Below are 6,379 nucleotides of genomic sequence, written 5' to 3'. Positions count from 1 at the left end.
CTGGTTAATTTCTTTTCTTTTTTTTTTTTTTTTTTTTTTTTGTATTTTTAGCAAAGACGGGATTTTGTCATGTTGACCAAGCTGGTCTTGAACTCCTGGCCTCAGGTGATCAGCCCACCTTGGCCTCCCAAATGCTGGGATTACAGGCATGAGCCACCACGCCTAACCCAGGAATGAAAATTCTTACAGAAATGGCTAATTCGGGTTCTGATGTAGAAGTTTAAGGTGGGCCTGAGGCACCTTATTGTGCCAGAAAGCAAGGTCATTTCCAAAGCTCACAAGGCTTTCCTCCTCCTCCTCCTCCTCCTCCTTCTCATCCTCTTCCTACTTCTCTCTCCTCCTCGTTTTTCTTTTTCTTCTTGTTCTTCCTCTCCCTTCCCTCAGAGGCGCCAGGAGTGAGGTGAGATGAGAAGTTGATGGTAAGGTCAGGGTTAAGGAGGAGGAAAGATTGTCAGTTCTGTGTATTCCTTTCAAAAATGCATGAATGACCTATATCTGGACATGAGGACACATTGGATGGACATGAGGACATACTGGATGCTGAGGGTCTTCCTACAGAGTAAAAGGACTGCACTTTGTAAAATTGCCAAGGTCTTGGAATTTTGGAAAACCAAAATTTTCCCAGGTTTCCGTAGAAACCCAGAAAAGACTGAGGAATAGTTTCAGATTAAGGGAGATTAAAAAGAATGTCAACTACAAGCAACAATAATCCAATTTGTTACTACTGGGATAGTAATGAATTCTAGGCTTTTAGGTGGCAGAGCCAGGTAGTATATATTTTTTAAATATCTTGACATTGATATTTTCAAATAATATCAATATGAATATTATTGATATTTTCTTTTTCTTTCTTTTTTTTTTTTTTTTTTTTGGAGACAGAGTTTCACTCTTGTTGGCCAGGCTAGAGTGCAATGGTGTGGTCTCAGCTCAGCACAATCTCCACCTCCCTTCAAGAGATTCTCCTGCCTTAGCCTCCCAAGTAGCTGGGATTACAGGCATCCACCACCATGCCTGGCTAATTTTTGTATTTTTAGTGGAGACAGGGTTTTACCACGTTGGCCAGGCTGGTCGCAAACTCCTGACCTCAGGTGATCTGCCCATCTCAGCCTCGCAAAGTGCTGGGATTACAGACATAAGCTACTGTGCCCAGTCGATATTTTCAAACAATAGTAATCTCTTTTCCCCTTTTGGTCCAGGACCTAATCCAGGATTATTGGATTAGGTTCTGGACCAAAAGGGAAAAAGAGACAACACTGGAGTGTTTGGAGAAATTTGAATGGAGACTGTGAGTTACATATTCAACTTCCGATTTAAATGGTTGTATTGTGGTTTTGCAGGAGTGTGCTTGTTTTGTGAAAACACATAGTGGAGGATTAAGGGGCAATAATGCAATGAGACATCACGCAGAAAAAAAATAATAATGGATGAAAAATATATGTGTGTGTTATTATATAGGTACATATATAGAGGAAGAATTTAGGGTAAAGAGATAGGGGAGTTCTCTGTAACATTTTCACAAATATTCTGTAAGTTTTAAATTATTTCAAAATTTAAAAAACACGCTGGGCACAGTGGTATGCACTTGTAGTCCCAACTACTTGGGAGGCTGAGGTGGGAGGATTGTTTGAATCCAGGCGTTCATGTCCAGCCTGGACACTACAGTGAGATGCCATCTCTTAAAAAAAATAGAAACATGCAATGAGATATTATTACATAATCACAATAGCAGAGACTTGGAATCAACCCAAATGTCCATCTGTGACAGACTGGATTGAGAAAATGTGGCACATATATAACATGGAATACTATGCAGCCATAAAAAAGGATGAGTTTGTGTCCTTTGTAGGGACATGGATGCAGCTGGAAACCATCATTCTCAGCAAACTATCACAAGAATAGAAAACCAAACACCGCATGTTCTCACTCATAGGTAGGAATTGAACAATGAGATCACTTGGACACAGGAAGGGGAACATCACACACCGGGGCCTGTTGTGGGATGGAATAGCCTTAGGAGATATACCCAATGTAAATGACGAGTTAATGGGTGCAGCACACCAACATGGCAAATGTATACATATGTAACAAACCTGCACGTTGTGCACATGTACCCTAGAACATAAAGTATGAAAAAACAAATCACAGTAAAAAAATTAAAAAATTAAAAAAAAAGAAATTCCTCATTTTGCCCATTTGCCTTAGTTCATTTTGTGCTGCTGTAACAGAATACCACAGAGTGGGTAATTTACAATAAACAGAAATGTATTGGCTCACAGTTCTGCAGGCTGGGAAGTCCAGGATTGAGCCGTCATCATCCGGCAAAGACCATCTTACTGCTTCCTGACATGGCAGAAGGGCAAAGAGAGAGTGAAAGAGAGAGGCAAGCAGGGGGCAGATTCATCTTTTTATAAGGATTCCACTCCTGTGATAATGGCATCGATGCACTCACGAAGGCAGAGCCCCTCGCGGCCTAATTGTCTCTTGAAGATCTCACCTCTCAATACTATTACAATGACAATTACATTTTAACATGATTTTGGGAGGCAACAAACACTGAAAGCATAGCAAAAGTAGTGCAAGACCAGAAAAATCACCCAAAAAATTTCAGTGCAAGTTGTAAGCATATAAAACAATCACAACAGTAAATGGGAAAATTACAATTATGCCATAACCATTAAAAATGTTTGCCAAAGCATTAAAAGCTCTATTATCATTGGTTATAAATGTATGAGGAAACTTAAAAATAGTAAAACTAGCTTTTACTTTGTACAGTGCAATTTAAAACTCTTGAAACACTGAGAATTAAAGTGTTTTATTTATTGGTAAAGCATGTATTAAAGTTCAACCTATGCTTGTCTTCTTCTCATCATGTAATTTACCATATGGGAAAAGCATCTTTCCTGTGCTTTCTTGAATTTTCCCACACCTTTCTAAGCTTGGATCAGCTTTTAATATTTTATGCATTGTGCTTTCAACATCATAAAATTACCTCTGAGAATTCTGTATGTGAGGTTTTCTGATGGCATCATTTCCTCTGGGACATATTTATCCTTTTTGTCACAACCCCTTTCCTCACTTATGTTGGTAAGTAACCCTTCGCTGAGTTCCCCTGAACACACAGCTGGAGTCTCTCCAATAACAGCAGTGTTCCCATTCCCAGCAAGCTATTTCTTCTATTGCTCTATTTACATTCACTTCAAATCCTGCGGCTATTTGCACAACACAGTAAGAGTTTTCACCATCTTGAACTCATATCATGCACTGTTCCTTCCTGCCTTGATGCTTGAATGTTTCCAATTGTGTGTCACATTTTTTCTAAAACTCAGCTAAAGAAATTCCATGATCTTTGTGTCTTAGTCTATTAGTGCTGCTATAACAAATTATCTGAGACTGGGTAATTTACAAGCGACAGAGATTTATTTCAAGGTGGAGGTAGCCATGCCTCCACAGCTCATATATTCTGTCCACCTAAAGATTTGGCACTGCACAGATGCTGCCAAGGCTTACTGCTTGAGCCATCTGTAGTGGCAACCCCAGCCACATTTGAGCCTGCTTGAGGCACAGCTGGGGCAGCCGGGGAGTACTGCACCAGAACATATCAAGCAGAGACTAGAGGCAGGCCTGGACAGAGAGCTGTAAGGTCCCACTGGTGCCCTGGGCCCCTCCCTTGAAACCACTGTGCCCTCAAAATCTTGGTATTCTGGGCCTGTGATGGGAGCAGCAGCCTCAGATATCTCTGAAATGCCTTTGGGGTCATTCTCCCACTGTCTTGATGAATAGTATTGTAGTTTGCCAGCCACCATTAGTATTCTCCCCCAAACAAGCCTTTTTTTTTTTTTTACTACATGGCTAGGCTGAGATATTTCCAACTCTTTAATATCTGTGTATTTTAGGATTATAAATTCCATATTTAATTTGTCTCCTCTTCTTGCATTTTATCATAAGCCATCAAGAGAAACCATGTAGCACCCTGAACACTTAACTTGGAGATTTCCTCTGCCAAATAGCCCACTTCGTTGCTTGCAAGTTCTGCTTTCCACAAACTACAGACACAATTCAGCCAAATTCCTTGCCATTTTGTAACAAGAATGACCTTTTGTCTAGTTTCCAATAATATATCCCTAATTTTCATCTAAGACCTTATCAGAATGGCCTTTCCTGTCCATATTTCTACCAACATTCTGATCACAACCACTTAGACAATCTCTAAGAAGACCTCTTCCTCTTCTTCTGAGCTCTCACCAAAATCACACTTAACACTCTACTCATAGCAGTCTAGACTTGTTCTAGCATGCATTTTTCTTTTTCTTTTTTTTTTTTTTTTTTTTTTGAGACAGAGTCTCACCCTGTCACCCAGGCTGGAGTGCAGTGACGCCATCTCAGCTCACTGCAAACTTTGCCTCCTGGGTTCAAGCAATTCTCTGCCTCAGCCTCCCAAGTAGCTGGGATAACAGTCACCCACCACCATGCCAGGCTAATTTTTGCATTTTGTAGAGATGGGGCTTCACCATCTTGACCAGGCTTGTCTTCAACTCCTGACCTCGTGATCCACCTGCCTCAGCCTCCCAAAGTGCTGGGATTACAGGCGTGAGCCACCGTGCCTGGCCTAGCACACACTTTCAAACAGTTCCAGCCTCTATACATTACCAAGTTCCAAAGCCACTTTCACATTTTCAAGTATTTGTTATTAACAATATCCCAGTTTGTGGTACCAATTTCTCTTAGTCCACTTGTGCTTCTATAACAAATCCTAGACAGAGTAATTGATAAATAATAGAAATGTTTTTCTCACAGGTATGGATGCTGGGAAGCCCAAGAACAAGGCACCAGCAGATTCAGTGTCTAGTGAGGGCTGCCACCCTCAGCTTTCAAGATAGTGCCTTGTTCTGTATCTTCTGGAGGAAATAAATGCTGTGTCCTTGCATGGCAGAAAAGACAGAAAGGGCAAAAATCCCCACAAAAACAAGCTAGCTAGTTTTCTAGAGCCCTTTTATAAGGGCTCTAATCCTTCACAAGGGTGGAGCCCTCATGATCTGATTACCTCTTAAAGCCTCCACCTCAATACTATCACACTGGCAATTAAGTTCCAGTATAAAAATATTGGGGAATATTCAGACCACAGCAGATGGCTACTGGCTGTTTTATTAAGCAGCACAGCTCTAGCCACTTAGAGCAAACCCCAAACTCTCACCAAGGTTGTTAGACCCCTAACTCAGCCACTGAAATGCGTCTGTGTCTAGGTCAAAAGCTCTATGTTCTCTGGAACTAAAAGATTTGCTGAGGATGCTGGCTCCTCTTTGGACAGGAGACAATCTCATCTGGGTTTGGATTCCTCCTTTCATTGAACGTTTCTCCCGCTGATGTTTAATCTTCCGCATTCCTACTCCAGGGCTAGGGCAGAGCTCAGCATAATGAGACTTTCATAGTGTTGCTCCTGAGTTTTTCTTCATGTAAAATGTTACCTCACAGTTAATTGAAAGATTATAGTAAAATCTGAGAGGCATAGTCAAGCCAGCCATCAGCCTCTGCATGCCCACTCTGGTGACCAGCAATGACCCACTGACTCTCAAGGGATTACACAGAAAGGTCCTGTGAAACATTACCCAATGTAGTGCTCCTAGTGGGATGTCCTGTGTCTGACATGTATTGACTAACCACAAATACGATTTAAAAAATTACTCAACCAGAGCAAAGGGTCAAAAACAGGGATTTAAGTTGCAAAACAAACCTTTGGAAGACACAGACTTGAAAGATAAACATTTTATGAGCTTCTTAATGTACAGCCTAGAAGACTCAGTCAAGGAAAGGAAGGAAGGCAGAATCTGCAAGTGCAATGGGCCACTACATGGACAGGGCATCATTAGACAACGACCACATTTTTAGGGAAAGGGCTGGCAGGATCTCAGAAAGGATAGCAAAGAAATTGCTGATGGGCAGAGCAGGCAGAGTGACATGCGTGATCTGGCCCCTGGAAAGCAGAACAGGGTGGAAATCCCAGCAGGAGACACTGTGAGGTAGAAGTCCACAAAGAGTGAAAAGGAATGTGACATCAACATCAAAAGCCACAGGGAAACTCAACCAAGAAGACCTATGCCTTCCTGCAGTGCCTTAATGCCACCCAATGGAATGAGGCAGAGAGTAGGATTTTGACTTATCTATCCAAAAAAAGACTAGGCTTTAACCTAGCAGACATAGGGAATAACTTGGAAATGGTAAGATTAATCATCTGCTGTAAGTAGAAATGGAGCCTTGAGAGCTAAGACAATTCAGCTCTAGAGAAACAAAGTGCTGTTTCTTCACCTGGGTCTTGTGTTCCTCATGGCTGTGTGGGATGTGGGTGTGCTATGATGAGTTGATGATTACACTGTCAGTAGCAAAT

Source organism: Trachypithecus francoisi, unplaced genomic scaffold (genome assembly GCF_009764315.1).
Source record: "Trachypithecus francoisi isolate TF-2019V2 unplaced genomic scaffold, Tfra_2.0 Lachesis_group7, whole genome shotgun sequence".
In the NCBI taxonomy this organism is placed as follows: domain Eukaryota; kingdom Metazoa; phylum Chordata; class Mammalia; order Primates; family Cercopithecidae; genus Trachypithecus; species Trachypithecus francoisi.
Note: the sequence above shows the minus strand (reverse complement) of the source record.